Source organism: Lolium perenne, chromosome 1 (assembly GCF_019359855.2).
Source record: "Lolium perenne isolate Kyuss_39 chromosome 1, Kyuss_2.0, whole genome shotgun sequence".
NCBI lineage: Eukaryota > Viridiplantae > Streptophyta > Magnoliopsida > Poales > Poaceae > Lolium > Lolium perenne.
Window position 1 is genome coordinate 162,235,897 of NC_067244.2, and position 22,666 is coordinate 162,258,562.

Here is a 22,666-nt window from a genome sequence, read left to right on the forward strand (position 1 = left end):
TAGTATTAGAACTGCCAACCCCACAAGATCGATATTTCTCTTATTATATACCCGTCGCCGCCTTCGTTTCAACACCCGGTTGGGCCAACCGTTCCCCATTCAGGATCTCCGCAGCTCGAGTAGAGTAGTAAACTGCGAAAAGGGGCAGATTTCACAATGCTTCTCCTGGAATGGATCTCTAAAGACTTGTCAACCATGCCTGAACTGATGTGGATGAGCTCAAGGAGATGGTCCTGCTAATGGCAATTTGGCATGGTTTATGATTGCCACTTATGGTATATGAGAATGGAAAACTCGTGGCGTGGCACCGCGCGTGTTTCGTTAAAAGAGGAAGTGTATGAGTGTGTGCAACAATACAATAGTAAATGGTAGTCACGCAGTTTGCTCAGCTGACCAAGATAGATCTGCAAGGCATGGTTTATGATTGTGATGCCAAATAAAACGAAGGATTAGCACTGATTTGAAATGATCGTTCATAACGAAAGCTTTCAAACAAAGCAACTTAAGTTACTTTAGAGTGTACTACTGATATAATCTATGGTTTTCTCAAGTGAAAATGTACTATCTATTTTTCCTGCATGATTGCATTGTTAGCTAAACAGTGCTGCTTCTTTTGAGAAAATAATGGCGCTACTTATTATGGAATACTGGAGTAGTATAACTTGTCACCAACTACAACGGTAAGGAGATGTTGAGTGGAGAGAAATTTCCGCTTCTTTCCTTTCTGAAGACTGCATCACTAATGTGCATGTAACTGACGACATTGGCAGATGACCAGCCGAACCAAGATGGCGGTCAGATATTCAGGTCATCAGGATGCTAGGAGCAGAAATATATGGATCAGGGGCTGGCCATCGGCCATCCCAGTGGGTCAATGGAGCAGCAGCGATGGTATCGCACACTATTCGCCCGGTAATCGACACACGATCATCACATCGCTGCGCATCTCACAAAGATCACCAGATCACCGCTTCTCCTCAGATTGTGCAGCAGATTGTCTATACGTCCAAGACGAGAAATAAGGGGGAGGGAGAAATGGGCACTCACCAGACGGAAGACTAGACCTCAGGATGCAGGCGGATCAGGTCTAGACCTTATGCTGTTTGAAGTTGTTGAGGATTTTGTTTCTCGTTCCTGAGCCGGGAGAGAGAGTAAGGGAAGCAGATGATGGAATTAACATCACACGACGAACAGCAACAGCAGCAGCATGGTATCATTTCGTGAGCCAACGGTACTTAATAATTACTGATTTGCTGCCGTAATCCATGGATTCATGGCACGTATTCGGGTAGCCGTTTGAGAGGGAGCCAGAAGCAGGGCCCCGCCCACCAGCAATGGCCCACAGAGTCCAGGGAATTGCGGTCCGAAGTAATATTTTTTATTTTTGAGGGAAGAAAACTAATACTCCCTCCGTTCCTTTCTATAGTGCCTATTGTTTTTTGGCACGGAAATTAGCGCGAGCTATTTTTTCACACAAAACCCCCTAGCGATATCACAGAAAAAATAGGAAACTAAAAACAGATCTCAGAAATACATGACCAGATCGATTTCCAGATTTTCTGGACTTGACCTGATCGTTGGAAGGGGTTTTTTTGCAAAAAAAACATAGCTTTACTCTTATATTCTGAAACAAATACGAAAAAACAATAGGCATTATAGAAAGGAACGGAGGGAGTACTACTATTTGATCTGATATCTCTCTCTAGTCCAATAACATGTAAATTAGATCTCAGTAGAGATCGTCGGAATCGAACCTGCTCTAGTGCCGGCGTTTGATAGTTTTCTCTTTGCGTCGCTTCACAGTGCTGGTACGGCGGGGATATTGTCGGCAGTGAAGCCGGACTCGCTTGCTAAGGCGAAGCTAGCGATGACGACGCTTTGGGCTTCTCAGATGTGTTTGTCTTTTAGGTGGTGGTGTGCATAGTTTATGCTGTGAGCCAGGTCGGCCAAGTTTTTTTTTTTTGAAATGGGGGAAAATATCTTCTCAGCTTCTGCATCCAAAAGATTGCACACGATTTTTTTATTAAATTATTCACAAATCTTATAAAAAATAATACAAAAGATCAACCTCGAAGCCACCTCAACTAGACCTACAGTGGGATGAAGGGGTGATAATACACCAACTCACATCATCCAAAAACCAAATGCCTTCCCAAACCGTCCAATAGCAGGTGAGAAGCACATCCAGTCAAGCAGACTCTTCACGCACGCCAACGCACACGCCACAGAAGTTGCTACCGCCGTCTTTCTCGACCCAATCTTCAAGAGAGATCATCGCATTAACCTTGCAAGACATGTCGTCGATGCCACCATGACGCTAGACAGCTCCACCATCCTGCACGCATACATCGTCCCGCATCCATCGTCGATACCTTGCAACACCATGCCACCAAGACTCAACGCCAAAAATGTGGTAGATGAATAGCACTCCACCAACATCCACCATCATCCAGCAGCTACTCCAAAAACGATGCCCCAAGAGGTAGAACGACGCAGGGCGCGCCGCCATCGTCCGATGCGGGAGACCCAAATCTAGGGTTTCCCCCGGAGCAGCATGAGTGTGTAGATGCAGGCTGCGACAACGATGCCTCCAAGAAGGTTGCGACGTGTAGCGCCGCCATCGCCCGCCAAGACCGGAGCCGGAGCACGGTTTTCACCGGCAGACGCGCATCCCCACCTCGCCGAGCGTAGTGCCGAGGCAAGCAAGATGGCCCCTCCTTGAGCCACCACCGCCGTCCCTCAGTTGTCGTATCCGCAGAGGACACCGTCGCGCCGCCGCCGGCAGATCCAGGCCCGACAACCTAGATCGAACCCGCAACGAGCCCACGCCGCCCCCCCCCCCCCACACAGCCGCCGTCGAGCCACCCTTCCTCGCAGAAGTCGGCTGAGCAGCCACCACCGCCCTTGTTGTCACCCACCAGCGCTGCTCGGAGACGTGCAACCACCACCGTTGTCCGTCACGTCACCACAGCAGGACACGCCCGCGCCGGCACACCATGGCCCCCGACGGACGGGCCACGCCCTGAACCGGAGGAGACATCTCGCGCCCCTCCACCCGAGCCCGAGGATGAGAGGACCTCGTTGCCGCTGATGCCGATCGGGCTTTGCCCGGCCGCGCCCTCAGGCATCGGTGAGGGAGGAGGGGGGCCTGGTGATGGCGTGTAACTCACACGTTCGTTGGGAACCCCAAGAGGAAGGTATGATGCGCACAGCAGCAAGTTTTCCCTCAGAAAGAAACCAAGGTTTATCGAACCAGGAGGAGCCAAGAAGCACGTTGAAGGTTGATAGCGGCGGGATGTAGTGCGGCGCAACACCAGGGATTCCGGCGCCAACGTGGAACCTGCACAACACAACCAAAGTACTTTGCCCCAACGAAACAGTGAGGTTGTCAATCTCACCGGCTTGCTGTAACAAAGGATTAACCGTAATGTGTGGAAGATGATTGTTTGCGAAAACAAGAAAACAATATTGCAGTAGATTGTATTTCAGTAAAGAGAATTGGACCGGGGTCCACAGTTCACTAGAGGTGTCTCTCCCATAAGATAAACAGCATGTTGGGTGAACAAATTACAGTTGGGCAATTGACAAATAAAGAGGGCATGACCATGCACATACATATCATGATGAGTATAGTGAGATTTAATTGGGCATTACGACAAAGTACATAGACCGCCATCCAACTGCATCTATGCCTAAAAAGTCCACCTTCAGGTTATCATCCGAACCCCCTCCAGTATTAAGTTGCTAACAACAGACAATTGCATTAAGTATTGCGCGTAATGTAACTATTGACTACATCCTTGAACATAGCACCAATGTTTTATCCCTAGTGGCAACAGCACATCCATAACCTTAGAGGTTCTTGTCACCCCTCCAGATTCACGGAGACATGAACCCACTATCGAGCATAAATACTCCCTCTTGGAGTTACTTGCATCAACTTGGCCAGAGCATCTACTAATAACGGAGAGCATGCAAGATCATAAACAACACATAGATATAACTTTGATAATCAACATAACAAGTATTCTCTATTCATCGGATCCCAACAAACGCAACATATAGAATTACAGATAGATGATCTTGATCATGTTAGGCAGCTCACAAGATCCGACAATGATAGCACAATGGGGAGAAGACAACCATCTAGCTTTGCTATGGACCCATAGTCCAGGGGGTAGACTACTCACACATCACTCCGGAGGCGACCATGGCGGTGTAGAGTCCTCCGGGAGATGATTCCCCTCTCCGGCAGGGTGCCGGAGGCGATCTCCTGGATCCCCCGAGATGGGATCGGCGTTGGCGGCGTCTCTGGAAGGTTTTCCGTATCGTGGCTCTCGGTGCGGGGGTTTCGTCACGGAGGCTTTAAGTAGGCGGAAGGGCAAGTCGGGGAGGGGGCACGGGGCCCCACACCATAGGCCGGCGCGGCCAAGGGGGCCGCGCCGCCCTAGGGTTTGGGCACCACTGTGGCCCCACTTCGTTCGTCTTCGGACTTACGGAAGCTTCGTGGAAAAATAGGCCCCCGGGCGTTGATTTCGTCCAATTCCGAGAATATTTCCTTACTAGGATTTACTGAAACCAAAAACAGCAGAAAACAAAGAATCGGCACTTCGGCATCTTGTTAATAGGTTAGTTCCGAGAAAATGCACGAATATGACATAAAGTGTGCATAAAACATGTAGATAACATCAATAATGTGGCATGGAACATAAGAAATTATCGATACGTCGGAGACGTATCAGCATCCCCAAGCTTAGTTCTGCTCGTCCCGAGCAGGTAAAACGATAACACAGATAATTTCTGGAGTGACATGCCATCATAATCTTGATCATACTATTTGTAAAGCATATGTAGTGAATGCAGCGATCAAAACAATGTATATGACATGAGTAAACAAGTGAATCATATAGCAAAGACTTTTCATGAATAGCACTTCAAGACAAGCATCAATAAGTCTTGCATAAGAGTTAACTCATAAAGCAATAATTCAAAGTAAAGGCATTGAAGCAACACAAAAGAAGATTAAGTTTCAGCGGTTGCTTTCAACTTGTAACATGTATATCTCATGGATATTGTCAACACAGAGTAATATAATAAGTGCAATAAGCAAATATGTAGGAATCAATGCACAGTTCACACAAGTGTTTGCTTCTTGAGGTGGAGAGAAATAGGTGAACTGACTCAACATTGAAAGTAAAAGAATGGTCCTCATAGAGGAAAAGCATCGATTGCTATATTTGTGCTAGAGCTTTGATTTTGAAAACATGAAACAATTTTGTCAACGGTAGTAATAAAGCATATGTATCATGTAAATTATATCTTACAAGTTGCAAGCCTCATGCATAGTGTACTAATAGTGCCCGCACCTTGTCCTAATTAGCTTGTACTACCGGATCATCACAATGCACATGTTTTGACCAAGTGTCACAAAGGGGTACCTCTATGCCGCCTGTACAAAGGTCTAAGGAGAAAGCTCGCATTGGATTTCTCGCTATTGATTATTCTCAACTTAGACATCCATACCGGGACAACATAGACAACAGATAATGGACTCCTCTTTTATGCATAAGCATGTAACAACAATTAATAATTTTCTCATTTGAGATTGAGGATATATGTCCAAAACTGAAACTTCCACCATGGATCATGGCTTTAGTTAGCGGCCCAATGTTCTTCTCTAACAATATGCATGCTTAACCATAAGGTGGTAGATCGCTCTTACTTCAGACAAGACGAACATGCATAGCAACTCACATGAAATTCAACAATGAATAGTTGATGGCGTCCCCAGTGAACATGGTTATCGCACAACAAGCAACTTAATAAGAGATAAAGTGCATAATTACATATTCAATGCCACAATAGTTTTTAAGCTATTTGTCCCATGAGCTATATATTGCAAAGGTGAATGATGGAATTTTAAAGGTAGCACTCAAGCAATTTACTTTGGAATGGCGGAAAATACCATGTAGTAGGTAGGTATGGTGGACACAAATGGCATAGTGGTTGGCTCAAGTATTTTGGATGCATGAGAAGTATTCCCTCTCGATACAAGGTTTAGGCTAGCAAGGCTTATTTGAAACAAACACAAGGATGAACCGGTGCAGCAAAACTCACATAAAAGACATATTGAAAACATTATAAGACTCTACACCGTCTTCCTTGTTGTTCAAACTCAATACTAGAAATTATCTAGACCTTAGAGAAACCAAATATGCAAACCAAATTTTAGCATGCTCTATGTATTTCTTTATTAATGGGTGCAAAGCATATGATGCAAGAGCTTAAACATGAGCACAACAATTGCCAAGTATCACATTACCCAAGACATTAATAGCAATTACTACATGTATCATTTTCCAATTCCAACCATATAACAATTTAACGAAGGAGAAACTTTGCCATGAATACTATGAGTAGAAACCAAGGACATACTTGTCCATATGCTACAGCGGAGCGTGTCTCTCTCCCATAAAGTGAATGCTAGGATCCATTTTATTCAAACAAAACAAAAACAAAAACAAACCGACGCTCCAAGCAAAGCACATAAGATGTGATGGAATAAAAATATAGTTTCAGGGGAGGAACCTGATAATGTTGTCGATGAAGAAGGGGATGCCTTGGGCATCCCCAAGCTTAGACGCTTGAGTCTTCTTAATATATGCAGGGGTGAACCACCGGGGCATCCCCAAGCTTAGAGCTTTCACTCTCCTTGATCATGTTGCATCATACTCCTCTCTTGATCCTTGAAAACTTCCTCCACACCAAACTCGAAACAACTTATTAGAGGGTTAGTGCACAATAAAAATTAACATATTCAGAGGTGACACAATCATTCTTAACACTTCTGGACATTGCATAATGCTACTGGACATTGGTGGATCAAAGAAATTCATCCATCATAGCAAAAGAGGCAATGCGAAATAAAAGGCAGAATCTGTCAAAACAGAACAGTTCGTATTGACGAATTTTAAAATGGCACCAGACTTGCTCAAATGAAAATGCTCAAATTGAATAAAAGTTGCGTACATATCTGAGGATCATGCACGTAAATTGGCTTAATTTTCTGAGCTACCTACAGGGAGGTGGACCCAGATTCGTGACAGCAAAGAAATCTGGAACTGTGCAGTAATCCAAATCTAGTACTTACTTTTCTATCAACGGCTTAACTTGGCACAACAAAACACAAAACTAAGATAAGGAGAGGTTGCTATAGTAGTAAACAACTTCCAAGACACAAAATAAAAACAAAGTACTGTAGGTAAAAACATGGGTTGTCTCCCACAAGCGCTTTTCTTTAACGCCTTTCAGCTAGGCGCAGAAAGTGTGTATCAAGTATTATCGAAGGGTGGTACTTCTACAGCGGGATGTGGAGCTTTCTCAACCAGGCATAGTATATTAGATACATAAATTTTAGCATCTCCCTTTTCATTGGTCTTAGGCGTGCTACTCTCGTCAAACAAATTTTCAGGAACAAGCCAGGCATAGTTATTTTCTAGTGCATCATTCATAGCTAGGAGTTTACATGGCATTGGTGCTTTGATCTCCCCACCATCATTAATATTATTAGTGTACTTTATTCTATCCATATCCATCTTTTCAAAGAGACTAACAAAATTGGTGTAAGAACCAAGCATATTAAATTTAGCAAAGACCTTTCTAGCCTCTCTCGCTATACCACCAAATTCTCTAAGAAGGGTTTCTAAAACAAAATCTTTCTTTTCCCCTTCTTCCATATCACCAAGTGTGAGAAACATGTGTTGGATTATAGGATTGAGATTAACAAATTTGCGAACTAAAGCAGCAGCAGCAATTTCATAGGTAGAGGCAAGGTCTACCAAGTGTCTATCTTCAAAATCTTCGACCGTACTAATATGGGTGAAAAAATCTTCTATATTGTCTTTCCCAAGGATAGACCCTCGACCTACCGGTACATCTTTAAGAACAAACTTAGGAGGAAACATGATGAATCCAGTAAAGTAAATGCAAGTAACTAATTTTTTTTGTGTTTTTGATATAGCAAACTAGATAGCAAATAAAGTAAAACTAGCAACTAATTTTTTTTTGTATTTTGATTTAGTGCAGCAAACAAAGTAGTAAATAAAACTAAGCAAGACAAAAACAAAGTAAAGAGATTGAGAAGTGGAGATTCCCCTTGCAGCGTGTCTTGATCTCCCCGGCAACGGCGCCAGAAAATCTATGCTTGATGGCGTGTAACTCACACGTTCGTTGGGAACCCCAAGAGGAAGGTATGATGCGCACAGCAGCAAGTTTTCCCTCAGAAAGAAACCAAGGTTTATCGAACCAGGAGGAGCCAAGAAGCACGTTGAAGGTTGATGGCGGCGGGATGTAGTGCGGCGCAACACCAGGGATTCCGGCGCCAACGTGGAACCTGCACAACACAACCAAAGTACTTTGCCCCAACGAAACAGTGAGGTTGTCAATCTCACCGGCTTGCTGTAACAAAGGATTAACCGTATTGTGTGGAAGATGATTGTTTGCAGAAAACAGTAGAACAGTATTGCAGTAGATTGTATTTCAGTAAAGAGAATTGGACCGGGGTCCACATTTCACTAGAGGTGTCTCTCCCATAAGATAAACAGCATGTTGGGTGAACAAATTACAGTTGGGCAATTGACAAATAAAGAGGGCACGACCATGCACATACATATCATGATGAGTATAGTGAGATTTAATTGGGCATTACGACAAAGTACATAGACCGCCATCCAACTGCATCTATGCCTAAAAAGTCCACCTTCAGGTTATCATCCGAACCCCCTCCAGTATTAAGTTGCTAACAACAGACAATTGCATTAAGTATTGCGCGTAATGTAACTAGTGACTACATCCTTGAACATAGCACCAATGTTTTATCCCTAGTGGCAACAGCACATCCATAACCTTAGAGGTTCTTGTCACCCCTCCAGATTCACGGAGACATGAACCCACTATCGAGCATAAATACTCCCTCTTGGAGTTACTTGCATCAACTTGGCCAGAGCATCTACTAATAACGGAGAGCATGCAAGATCATAAACAACACATAGATATAACTTTGATAATCAACATAACAAGTATTCTCTATTCATCGGATCCCAACAAACGCAACATATAGAATTACAGATAGATGATCTTGATCATGTTAGGCAGCTCACAAGATCCGACAATGATAGCACAATGGGGAGAAGACAACCATCTAGCTACTGCTATGGACCCATAGTCCAGGGGTAGACTACTCACACATCACTCCGGAGGCGACCATGGCGGTGTAGAGTCCTCCGGGAGATGATTCCCCTCTCCGGCAGGGTGCTGGAGGCGATCTCCTGGATCCCCCGAGATGGGATCGGCGTTGGCGGCATCTCTGGAAGGTTTTCCGTATCGTGGCTCTCGGTACTGGGGGTTTCGTCACGGAGGCTTTAAGTAGGCGGAAGGGCAAGTCAGGAGGGGGCACAGGGGCCCCACACCATAGGCCGACGCGGCCAAGGGGGGGACCGCGCCGCCCTAGGGTTTGGGCACCCTGTGGCCCCACTTCGTTTCGTCTTCGGACTTCTGGAAGCTTCGTGGAAAAATAGGCCCCTGGGCGTTGATTTCGTCCAATTCCGAGAATATTTCCTTACTAGGATTTCTGAAACCAAAAACAGCAGAAAACAACAACTGGCACTTCGGCATCTTGTTAATAGGTTAGTTCCAGAAAATGCACGAATATGACATAAAGTGTGCATAAAACATGTAGATAACATCAATAATGTGGCATGGAACATAAGAAATTATCGATACGTCGGAGACGTATCACCTGGCAGCGACACGATCTAGGGTTCCCCCTGGTCGCTGCGCAGGGGCGACGCAGGAGGAGGGAGGAGTGATTTGACATGTGCATGCAATCCAGTGTGCCCCGATGGCAGTCATGTTTCCGTCACAGCCGGGGTGGAAAAACTCTTCAAATCTTTTTAATTACAGTAATAAAATTGACAATGTTATATTCAAGTTTGTTGCGAAGGCATATGCGATTAGATTAGCTCCGCTAGCTCATAGGACGATAGACAGAAACCAGACAGCTTTCATTAAGGACAGATGCTTACACGAGGGAGTGTTAGCACCATATGAGATCGCGCATGAACTCCGGGTCAAGAAACTCTGAGGCCTTTTCGTTAAGCTGGACTTCGAAAAAGCCCATGATAAGGTTAACTTGGAGTTCCCGAGGGAGATGCTCTTGAGAAAGGGTTTCTCGGCCGGTGGTGGTTCACCGGCTGATGCAGTTGGTGTCTGGGGGACAGACATCAGTCAATGTCAACTGGGAGATTGGTGCATTGATACATCCAATTTGCATCACTATTTTATATCATAATTTGTTGTTATTCATTGATATATTTCATATTTGGAGATGATACTTATGTTATTTCATCTATTTTGCATGTTTCATGATTATTGGAGGATCGCGCACCGGAGCCAGGATTCTGCTGGAAAAAGCACCGTCAGAATGCAATATTTCGGAAGATCAACAATTGACGGGAATTATACGAAAAATCCTATTTTTCCAGATGACGAAGGGAGCCAGAAGGGGGAGCTGAGGAGGGCCGCCATGGGCCCCCCTCACAGGCCGGCGCGGGCCCTGCCCTGGCCGCGCCGCCCTGTGAGGAGGGGGCCCACAGCCCCCTCTCGCCTCCTTTTCTTCGCGTACTCCTTCGTCCCGAAAACCTAAGCTCCAGGGGTACGTCGCGAAGGGTCACAGCCGCCTCTGTGGGGCGGAGAACACCAGAGAGAAAAGAGCTCTCCGGCGGGCAGGAATCCGCCGGGGAAATTCCCTCCCGGAGGGGGAAATCGACGCCATCGTCACCGTCATCGAGCTGGACATCATCTCCATCACCATCGTCATCATCTCCATCATCATCACCGCCATCTCCACCGCTGCACCTCGTCACCGCTGTAACAATTCGGGTTGGATCTTGATTGTTTGATAGGGGAAACTCTCCCGATGTTGATTTCTACTTGTTATTGATGCTATTGAGTGAAACCATTGAACCAAGGTTTATGTTCAGATTGTTATTCATCATCATATCACCTCTAATCATGTTCCATATGATGTCTCGTGAGTAGTTCGTTTAGTTCTTGAGGACATGGGTGAAGTCTAAATGTTAGTAGTGAATTATGGTTGAGTAGTATTCAATGTTATGATATTTAAGTTGTGGTGTTATTCTTCTAGTGGTGTCGTGTGAACGTCGACTACACGACACTTCACCATTTATGGGCCTAGGGGAATGCATCCTGTACTCGTTTGCCAATTGCGGGGTTGCCGGAGTGACAGAAACCTGAGCACCCGTTGGTATATCGATGCAGGAGGGATAGCAGGATCTCAGAGTTTAAGGTTGTGGTTAGATTTATCTTAATTACTTTCTTGTAGTTGCGGATGCTTGCAAGGGGTATAATCACAAGTATGTATTAGTCCTAGGAAGGGCGGTACATTAGCATAGGTTCACCCACACAACACTTATCAAAACAATGAAGATTAATCAGCCGTATGAAGCGAAAGCACTAGACTAAAATCCCGTGTGTCCTCAAGAACGTTTGGTCATTATAAGTAAACAAACCGGCTTGTCCTTTGTGCTAAAAAGGATTGGGCCACTCGCTGCAATTATTACTCTCGCACTTTACTTACTCGTACTTTATTCATCTGTTACATCAAAACCCCCTGAATACTTGTCTGTGAGCATTTACAGTGAATCCTTCATCGAAACTGCTTGTCAACACCTTCTGCTCCTCGTTGGGATCGACATTCTTACTTATCGAAGATACTATGATACACCCCCTATACTTGTGGGTCATCAAGACTATTTTCTGGCGCCGTTGCCGGGGAGTGAAGCGCTATTGGTAAGTGGAATTGGTAAGGGAAATTTCTACTGTTTGTGCTGATTTTATTTCTGCCTGCTGCTATAACTCATTATGGAGAGATCTTCTCTTGAGTGTTTATTTGGGAAATCTACTACTACTGCAAAGGTAGTGGATGAGGCGCCAGGTAAGGAAGAAATACCATACAAAATACCTATGAAAATTATTGAACGTGTAGTGGGTAACCGTTATACAGGGGATGGAACTGTCCACCCTGGAGATCATTTACTGTTCTTACATGAATTATGCGATTTATTCAAGTGTGCAGGTGTTGCTATGGATGAAGTGAGGAAGAAACTATTCTCTGTATCGCTGTCTGGTAAAGCGGCGCATTGGTATAAATTACTGGATAATGGGGATTCTCTTGAATGGAATGATATTGTGCCCCGGTTTTATTCTAAGTTCTATCCTCCAAGTGAGATTCACAAAGATCGGAATCGCATATATAATTTTTGGTCTCATGAAGGAGAGAGTATTGCCCAAGCGTGGGGGAGATTGAAGTCTTTAATGCTCAAATGCCCCATTCATGAGCTTCCTTGTAATGTTATTATTGATAATTTCTATGCAAGACTTTCTTTTCAAGACAAGACCTTGCTGGATACTTCTTGTTCTGGATCATTTACACGCAACAAGGAAGAGTTTAAAAGGGACCTTCTTAATCGTATCCAAGAAAATACTGAAGGATGGGAGAACGACAAGGATAGAGAATCAGGTATAAATTATGATTATAAATGCATTGAAGCTTTTATGGATACTGATAAATTTCGTAATATGAGTGCTACTTATGGTCTTGATTCTCAAGTTGCTGCAAATCTTTATAAAGCTTTTGCTTCTCATTATGAATTGCCTAAGAAGAACTTTGATAAGTATCATGAACCGTATAAAGATAAAATTGATTCATCTATAAATAAATGTGTTGTAGTTGAAACTGTTGATCATGTTATTCCTGAAGCTTATATTGAAAAAACTCCATTCCCTGCTAAAATGAAGGAGTATTCTGTTATAAATAGTGCGGTTCATAAAAGTGAAAAGAAACCTATAGAACCTGAAGAACAAATAAAAGTTGAACCTGCTGTTGCAATTATTAAAGATCATGTGACTGAAAATGTGGAGGACGGTCATATTATTTTCTGTGAAGATGCCTCTAATATTGTTTCGCATCCTAATAAGTCTAGGAAAGCTAGTGTTCCTATGCTCTCTGTTAGAATTGGTGATCATTGTTATTATGGTTTATGTGACATTGGTGCAAGTATTAGTGCTATTCCTTATGAGCTTTACACGGAGATTATGCACGAAATTGGTTCTTGTGAACTTGAAGATATTGATGTGGTTATTCGGCTAGCTAATAGAGAAACTATCTCTCCAATTGGTATTGTTCGAGATGTGGAAGTTCTATGTGGTAAGATTAAATATCCTGCTGACTTTTTGGTACTTGGTTCTGCTGCTAGTAAGTATTGTCCTATCATTTTTGGTAGACCTTTTCTAAATACTTGTGGACCTATTATAGATTGTAAGAAAGAGAAAATTTTGACTAAATTTGCTGGTGAATCTTATGAGTTTAACTTCTCTAAATTTACCAAAACTCCTTATAAAGCTGATTTGCCTAATAATGATTTTAAAGTTGAACAGTGTGCATCTATTGCTCTTGCTCCTAGTAATCCTTTGCAGCAACATTTGGAGAATAGTGAGAGTGAAGTCTTTAGGGAAGAAAGAAATGAGCTTGATGAAATTTTCCTACGTCAACCTATTCTTAAACATGATTTACCGGTAGAAGATCTAGGTACAATACCACCACCAAAGGAAGATCCTGTCTTTGATTTAAAACCATTGCCTGATAATCTTAAATATGCTCATATTGATGATAAGAAAATATATCCTGTTATTATTAGTTCTAAGCTTTCAGAGTTTGAAGAAGAAAGGTTATTGGAAATACTGAGAAAACACCGAGGTGCTATTGGCTACACTCTTGATGACTTGAAGGGGATTTCTCCCTCTATTTGCCAACACGCCATTAATATGGAAGATGATGCAAAGCCTGTTGTTGAACCTCAGCGTCGTCTAATTCCTAAGATGAAGGATGTGGTAAGAAATGAGGTATTAAGACTCCTTGAAGCTGGTATTATATATCCTATTGCTGATAGTAGATGGGTTAGTCCTGTGCATTGTGTTCCTAAGAAAGGAGGAATGACTGTTGTGCCTAATGATAATGATGAGCTCATACCTCAAAGAGTAGTTGTAGGGTATAGAATGTGCATTGATTTTCGAAAAGTTAATAAGGTTACTAAGAAAGATCATTACCCTTTGCCTTTTATTGATCAAATGTTAGAAAGGTTATCTAAAAGTACTCATTTTTGTTTTCTTGATGGTTATTCTGGGTTTTCACAAATTGCTGTTAAAACTAAAGATCAAGAGAAAACCACTTTCACTTGTCCCTATGGAACTTATGCTTATAGGCGTATGCCTTTTGGTTTATGTAATGCTCCTGCTACTTTTCAAAGATGCATGTCTGCTATTTTTCATGGTTTTTGCGAGAGTATTGTAGAGGTATTCATGGATGATTTTTCTGTCTATGGGAATTCTTTTGATAGTTGCTTGCGGAACCTTGATAAAGTTTTGCAGAGATGTGAAGAAACTAACCTTGTTCTTAATTGGGAGAAATGCCACTTTATGGTTAATGAAGGGATTGTATTGGGACATAAAATTTCCGAGAGAGGTATTGAAGTTGATAGAGCTAAAGTTGAAGCCATTGAGAAGATGCCCTATCCAAGGGATGTTAAAGGTATTCGTAGTGTTCTTGGTCATGCTGGGTTTTATAGGAGATTTATTACAGACTTCTCTAAGATTTCAAAGCCTCTTACTAATCTTCTTCAAAAAGATGTACCTTTTGTTTTTGATGATGATTGTAAGGAAGCTTTTGAAACTCTAAAGAAAGCCTTAACAACTGCCCCTATAGTTGAACCTCCTGATTGGAACTTACCATTTGAAATTATGTGTGATGCTAGTGATTTTGCTGTAGGCGCTGTTCTTGGACAGCGAGTAGATAAAAAACTGAATGTTATTCATTATGCTAGTAAAACTCTTGATGCTGCTCAAAGAAATTATGCTACTACTGAAAAAGAATTGTTAGCTGTAGTCTTTGCTTGTGATAAGTTTAGATCTTATATCGTTGATTCAAAAGTTACTATTCATACTGATCATGCTGCAATTAGATACCTTATGACAAAGAAAGATGCTAAGCCGAGGCTTATTAGATGGGTACTTCTTTTGCAAGAATTTGATTTACATATTGTAGATAGGAAAGGTGATGATAATCCTGTCGCTGATAATTTGTCTAGATTGGAAAATATTGCTTATGATCCTGTTCCTGTTAATGATAGTTTTCCAAATGAACAATTGGCTGTAATAAAGGTGAGTTCGCGAGACAGCCCTTGGTACGCTGATTATGCTAACTTTATTGTATCCAAGGACTTGCCTCCAACCTTTTCAGCTCAGCAAAGGAGGAAATTCTTTTATGACTTGAGGCATTATTTTTGGGATGACCCACACTTATATAAAGAAGGAGTGGATGGTATTATGCGAAGATGTGTTCCTGAGTATGAACAACAAGAGATATTGAGTAAATGTCATGGTAGTGCTTATGGAGGACATCACGCCGGAGATAGAACTGCACAAAAGGTTCTACAATCAGGTTTTTATTGGCCAACTCTCTTCAAAGATGCAAGAAAGTTTATTTTATCCTATGATGAATGTCAAAGGGTTGGTAATATCTCCAGACGCAATGAAATGCCTATGAATTATACTCTTGTTATTGAACCATTCGATTGTTGGGGATTCGACTTCATGGGTCCTTTCCCTTCTTCAGAAGGTAACACTCATATACTTGTTGCTGTTGATTATGTTACTAAATGGGTGGAAGCCATACCTACAAAAAGTGCTGATGGTGAGACCTCTTTAAGAATGCTTTTAGACATTATTTTTCCTAGATTTGGAGTTCCTAGATATATTATGACAGATGGAGGTTCTCATTTTATTCATGGTGGTTTTAGAAAAACTCTTGCTAAATATGGTATTAATCATAGAATTGCTTCCGCTTATCATCCTCAAACTAGTGGGCAAGTAGAACTATCAAATAGAGAAATTAAATCTATCTTGCAAAAGACTGTTAATAAAACTAGAAAGAATTGGGCTAGTAAATTGAAGGAAGCACTATGGGCTTATAGAACTGCTTATAAAAACCCCATGGGAATGTCACCTTATAAAATGGTTTATGGAAAAGCTTGTCATTTACCTTTAGAATTAGAGCACAAAGCTTATTGGGCTGTTAGAGAACTAAATAAAGATCCTAAACTAGCCGGTAATAAGAGGTTGCTGCAATTAAGTTCTTTAGATGAATGGAGAAGTGAAGCTTATGAAAATGCTAAACTCTTTAAAGAGAAAGTTAAGAAATGGCATGATAGAAGGATTATCAAAAGAGAGTTTAATATTGGGGATAAAGTCCTATTGTATCGGTCTCGTCTCAGATTCTTTGCAGGGAAATTACTCTCGAAATGGGAAGGACCATATGTTGTTGAGGAGGTGTATCGTTCAGGAGCAATTAAAATTAGTTCTCTCCAAGGCAATGCCACGCAAGTGGTGAATGGACAAAGACTCAAGCATTATATCTCAGGAGATTCTTATAATGTAGATGTTGATGTTATTCGAGTGGAAACACCGGAGGTTTTCATCAAAGGTCAAATTGACAGTCCGCCAGAACTCGACTTTGAATAGGTAACAGTACAGGTAATAAAAAGTTCGCGATTTACTTTCCGAACAATGTTTTTGCTGTTTTTGGAAAATATGAAAAATTACGAGATCGAAACGGAGTGAAAGAGACGCACGAGGGCGTGCCCTCACAGGCCGGCGCGGGCCCCAGCCTGGCCGCGCCGCCCTGTGAGCTGGCCCCCTCGTCGCCTCTTTCCGACTCTGGTTCGATCTGGTACTTTCCATTTGTTGCGAAAATTCCTGCTATATAATCCCCCGGACCCCTGGAGGTCCATATATCGTTTTCTCGACGTGTTTTGTTTTGAGCTGTTTCTGCCAGGTGTCTTTGATCTAGAGCACCATGGCCTCCGACAACAAGGGCAAAGGGCCTTCGAAGGAAGAAGTGAAAAGGGTGTCGTCAAAACAAGAGCAACAAGCTGTTGGGAGTAAGCAAATCTTGTTGGGATCTGTTGACACTCGGCGTTCTTTCTCTCATAACTTGCAGGGACCCTTACCACCTGCTCTTGGCCTCGACTCTTTCCCTGTGCTGGAAGAAGCTCTACGGACTACTGATGAGTTTTGTGGTCAATATCGGGCACTAAGAAGAGAAGTGGAGATACTCCAGGAGGAGAATTACCGACTCCGTAGAATGCTGGAATATTACTCGATACCCATCACAAGGTCGCCACCGCCAACTTCAGATAACAATGAATCTCTCCGAGTCTTAGTGCAGAATTGCCAAGCTGAGAAGCTGAAGCTGAAGGAGATCTGTAGGAAGCGCGGGAGGAATTCATCACCACCATCGCCAAAGGAGTAATTAATCATCGGTATTGGCATCCCCTTGGTTTGTTCCAAGCTTGGGGGAGTGCCGCGGTATCACATCATCACTACCTTTTACTTTTTACTATCAAGCAGTGTCATATCATGAGTAGGGAAGTTATCATATAAGATGGGTTGCAGTGTGGAAGTATCTCTCCTTTAGTTGGTTATCTATGTATCCCTTGGTGTGAGTTATCGTTATGAAATATTAATGAGAAGTCTTATCATTTACATATTGCACATCTTATTTTAGTTTGCAATCTCTATTATGTGATTGATCTTGTTGTTAGTATTGGCATCACTTTGGGAGTATTGAGTAAATCTATTTGGTTTTGGCAAACTTAGCATTGGTCAATAGCAACAACACTTTGAGTTTTGAGTAGAAAAGAGGAAATACATGTAGATATGTTATTATCTTTCTTGTTAGCTCATAGCTTATTATTCTGAAGTTAAAATTGTTTGTGCTTACAAATAAGATGCATGATTGTTTCTATCACATGTATATTCGTTTGTTTCCCTCAACTCTTATGCTTGCTAATTAACCTTGCTAGCCAAAGACCTGTACTGAGAGGGAATGCTTCTCGTGCGTCCAAACCTGAACCCAAACCTATGCCATTTGTGTCCACCATATCTACCTACTGCATGGTATTTCTCCGCCATTCCAAAGTAAATTGCTTGAGTGCTACCTTTAAAATTTCTATCCTTTACCTCTGCAATATATAGCTCATGGGACAAATAGCTTAAAAACTATCGTGGTGAAGAATATGTACTTATGTGTCTTATTTCTTAGTAAGTTGCTTGTTGAGCGGTAACCATGTTTTCTGGGGACGCCATCAACTCTTTTACCTTTGTTAAATATCATGTGAGTTGCTATGCATGTTCGTCTTGTCTGAAGTAAGGGCGGTTTTCACAATCAAATGGTTTGAGTATGCATACTGTTAGAGAAGAACATTGGGCCGCTAACTAAAGCCATGATTCATGGTGGAAGTTTCAGTATGGACAGCTAATCCTCAATCTCTTATGAGAATAATAATTGTTGTTGAATGCTTATGCATTAAAGAGGAGTCCATTATCTGTTGTCTATGTTGTCCCGGTATGGATGTCTAAGTTGAGAATAATCAAAAGCGAGAAATCCAATGCGAGCTTTCTCCTTAGACCTTTGTACAGGCGGCATAGAGGTACCCCTTTGTAACACTTGGTTGAAACATATGCTATGCAATGATAATCTGTGTTAATCCAAGCTAATTAGGACAAGGTGCGAGCACTATTAGTATACTATGCATGAGGCTTGCAACTTATAAGATGTCTTATACATAACACATATGCTTTATTACTACCGTTGACAAAATTGTTTCTTGTTTTCAAAATGAAAAGCTCTAGCACATAAATAGTAATCCATGCTTCCCTCTGTGAAGGGTCTGTCTCTTACTTTATGTTGAGTCAGTAAAACCTATTTCCCTCCATCTTAAGCAAGCATTTGAGTTGTTGGATCCAACCATCTATATTGTGATATATTTAGTCATGCCTTTTATTCTTCCTTGTTTAGTACAAGTTTTATCTGAATGAATATAGCTTTGAAAGTTATCAATGATTACTATGATTGAGTATGCAAGTTTACCATAAGCTTTAATATGAAAGCGTTGCTCCATAGATAAGTATAATCTGTTAACTGTTCTCTGACCAAGAACAAAGTTTGCCATCACCAACTATGATTTCTTATGCACCTTTATTTGTGATTACCTTATACTTGTTTCAAGTTGAGTTATATGAGGAAGTTGTTCACTAGAATGTCTTGTGTGAATGAATATGATGCTTCTTGTCCGTATTTGATTTATCGACTCTTCACTCCATAAACATGTGGTCCTGTTTACCGAGTTCAGTTTCGCTTGGGGACAAGCGAAGTCTAAGCTTGGGGGGAGTTGATACGTCCAATTTGCATCACTATTTTATATCATAATTTGTTGTTATTCATTGATATATTTCATATTTGGAGATGATACTTATGTTATTTCATCTATTTTGCATGTTTCATGATTATTGGAGGATCGCGCACCGGAGCTAGGATTCTGCTGGAAAAAGCACCGTCAGAATGCAATATTTCGGAAGATCAACAATTGACGGGAATTATACGAAAAATCCTATTTTTCCAGATTACGAAGGGAGCCAGAAGGGGGAGCCGAGGAGGGCCGCCATGGGCCCCCCTCACAGGCCGGCGCGGGCCCTGCCCTGGCCGCGCCGCCCTGTGAGGAGGGGGCCCACAGCCCCCCCTCGCCTCCTTTTCTTCGCGTACTCCTTCGTCCCGAAAACCTAAGCTCCAGGGGTACGTCGCGAAGGGTCACAGCCGCCTCTGCGGGGCGGAGAACACCAGAGAGAAAAGAGCTCTTCGGCGGGCAGGAATCTGCCGGTGAAACTCCCTCCCGGAGGGGGAAATCGACGCCATCGTCACCGTCATCGAGCTGGACATCATCTCCATCATCATCGTCATCATCTCCATCATCATCACCGCCATCTCCACCGCTGCACCTCGTCACCGCTGTAACAATTCGGGTTGGATCTTGATTGTTTGATAGGAGAAACTCTCCCGGTGTTGATTTCTACTTGTTATTGATGCTATTGAGTGAAACCATTGAACCAAGGTTTATGTTCAGATTGTTATTCATCATCATATCACCTCTGATCATGTTCCATATGATGTCTCGTGAGTAGTTCGTTTAGTTCTTGAGGACATGGGTAAAGTCTAAATGTTAGTAGTGAATTATGGTTGAGTAGTATTCAATGTTATGATATTTAAGTTGTGGTGTTATTCTTCTAGTGGTGTCGTGTGAACGTCGACTACACGACACTTCACCATTTATGGGCCTAGGTAAATGCATCCTGTACTCGTTTGCCAATTGCGGGGTTGCCGGAGTGACAGAAACCTGAGCCCCCGTTGGTATATCGATGCAGGAGGGATAGCAGGATCTCAGAGTTTAAGGCTGTGGTTAGATTTATCTTAATTACTTTCTTGTAGTTGCGGATGCTTGCAAGGGGTATAATCACAAGTATGTATTAGTCCTAGGAAGGGCGGTACATTAGCATAGGTTCACCCACACAACACTTATCAAAACAATGAAGATTAATCAGCCGTATGAAGCGAAAGCACTAGACTAAAATCCCGTGTGTCCTCAAGAACGTTTGGTCATTATAAGTAAACAAACCGGCTTGTCCTTTGTGCTAAAAAGGATTGGGCCACTCGCTGCAATTATTACTCTCGCACTTTACTTACTCGTACTTTATTCATCTGTTACATCAAAACCCCCTGAATACTTGTCTGTGAGCATTTACAGTGAATCCTTCATCGAAACTGCTTGTCAACACCTTCTGCTCCTCGTTGGGATCGACATTCTTACTTATCGAAGATACTACGATACACCCCCTATAATTGTGGGTCATCATGCATACTTCCGCAACGCACGGGGAGTGAGGCAAGGGGGCCCATTATCCCCACTCCTGTTTGACTTCATGGCTGACTTCTTGGCAACGATTTTATCTCGTGCCAAGGAGGCGGGGCACCTACAGGGGATAGTGCCACACCTCATTCCGAGTGGAGTTACTCATCTCCAATACGCGGATGACACTATGGTCATGATTGAACCAGCGCAACTGGGAATTGCGAACCTTAAATTTCTTCTTGTTTGCTTTGAGAACATGTCCGGGCTGAAGATAAATTTCAACAAAAGCGAGGTCATTGTGATGGGGGTCTCCGATGACGAGAGACATAGGGTGGCAGATGCGTTGAATTGCAAGCTAGGGAGCTTTCCCATCCGTTACGTGGGCTTGCCGGTTAGTGACAAAAAGCTTTCACAGTGGTGGATTGGTTTTTCCTCACTGAAAAGGTTGGCCATAGGGTGGAGCCATGGCAAGCGCTCTTGCTGGCGTCAGCTAGGATGCTAGAACTGACTAACTCATGTCTATCGAGCCTCCCAATGTTCATCATGGGGCTCTACCTTCTCTACGATGCGACGCATGGGGCTATGAACGCGTCTCAAGCCCGATTCTTTTGGGAAGGGGTGGGCAACAAGCGCAAATATCACATGGTGGATTGGGCCACCGTATGTAATCCTAAAGCGTTTGGGGGTCTAGGAATCCTCAATACAAAAGCCATGAACATTTCTTTCATGCTGTAATGGATCTAGAAAATTTACCAAGGTGAGGAGGGCCTTTGGGCAGACCTCATTAGGGCTAAGTATCTTGACGACAAAGACTTGTTCTCCCCAAAGGTTCCAACGAGAGGGTCTCAAGTTTGGAACGCGATCCAGAAGGTGAAATGGCACTTTAAGCTGGGGGCACGCCACCGAGTCCGGGATGGGAGACGAACATACTTCTGGTTGGATTGGTGGATGGGGAAGGGACCTCTCTGTTTGCTTTTCCCTCGATTGTTCGCCTGCTGTGACAATCACTTCGCCATTGTGGTCGGAGTGAGGACGGAAGAGGGATGGAGCATTAGGTTCAGGAGAACCTTCGGTATAGGCGAGGTAGTCGAATGAGAGAACCTCTGCAGAATCTTCAATCCGTACCCCTTCGAAGGGGGGGGGGGAGGTCCAGGTGTCTTGGGCACTGGAGCCTTCCGGGGTTCTTTCCACACACTCGATGTACCTCAGACTGTCGCAAGGGGCGTCTGTCATGTACTTCAAGGATGTTTGGTGAATGAGGGTTCCGCCCAAGATCAGAGTCTTCCTTTGGCAAATGATCAGGGGGAAGCTCCCGTCTGCTGAGCAGGTGGCTAAGAAACGTGGGCCATCTGACGGAAGTTGTGCTATGTGTGGCATGCTTGAGGACTGCGATCATATCTTCTTCACATGTCACCTTGCCAGGTTTCTGTGGGCAGGGGTAAGGGAATTCCTCCCATGCAATTTGAATCCAACAGGGGTTGGCGAGTTCATCGCAATAGTTCAAGGTCTCTTCAGACCTCTCCGTAGGTTAGCTTGGTTCGCTTTCGTAGCCCTAGGATGGACGCTTTGGAATACACGCAACAAGCTAGCTATCGATGGGAAGGTGATCGGACATCCAGCTGACGTACTCTTCACCATGTCTATTCACATGCAGAGCTAGAGGGTTCTGGTCAGACAACAGGATAGGGACCTTCTGGACGAGGCACTGGGCGAGCTTAGGAGGCTCTACGCGAGGATGGGAACGGAGGACACCTAACTATTTCTATTGTTATGTCGTCTTTATTTTCTTG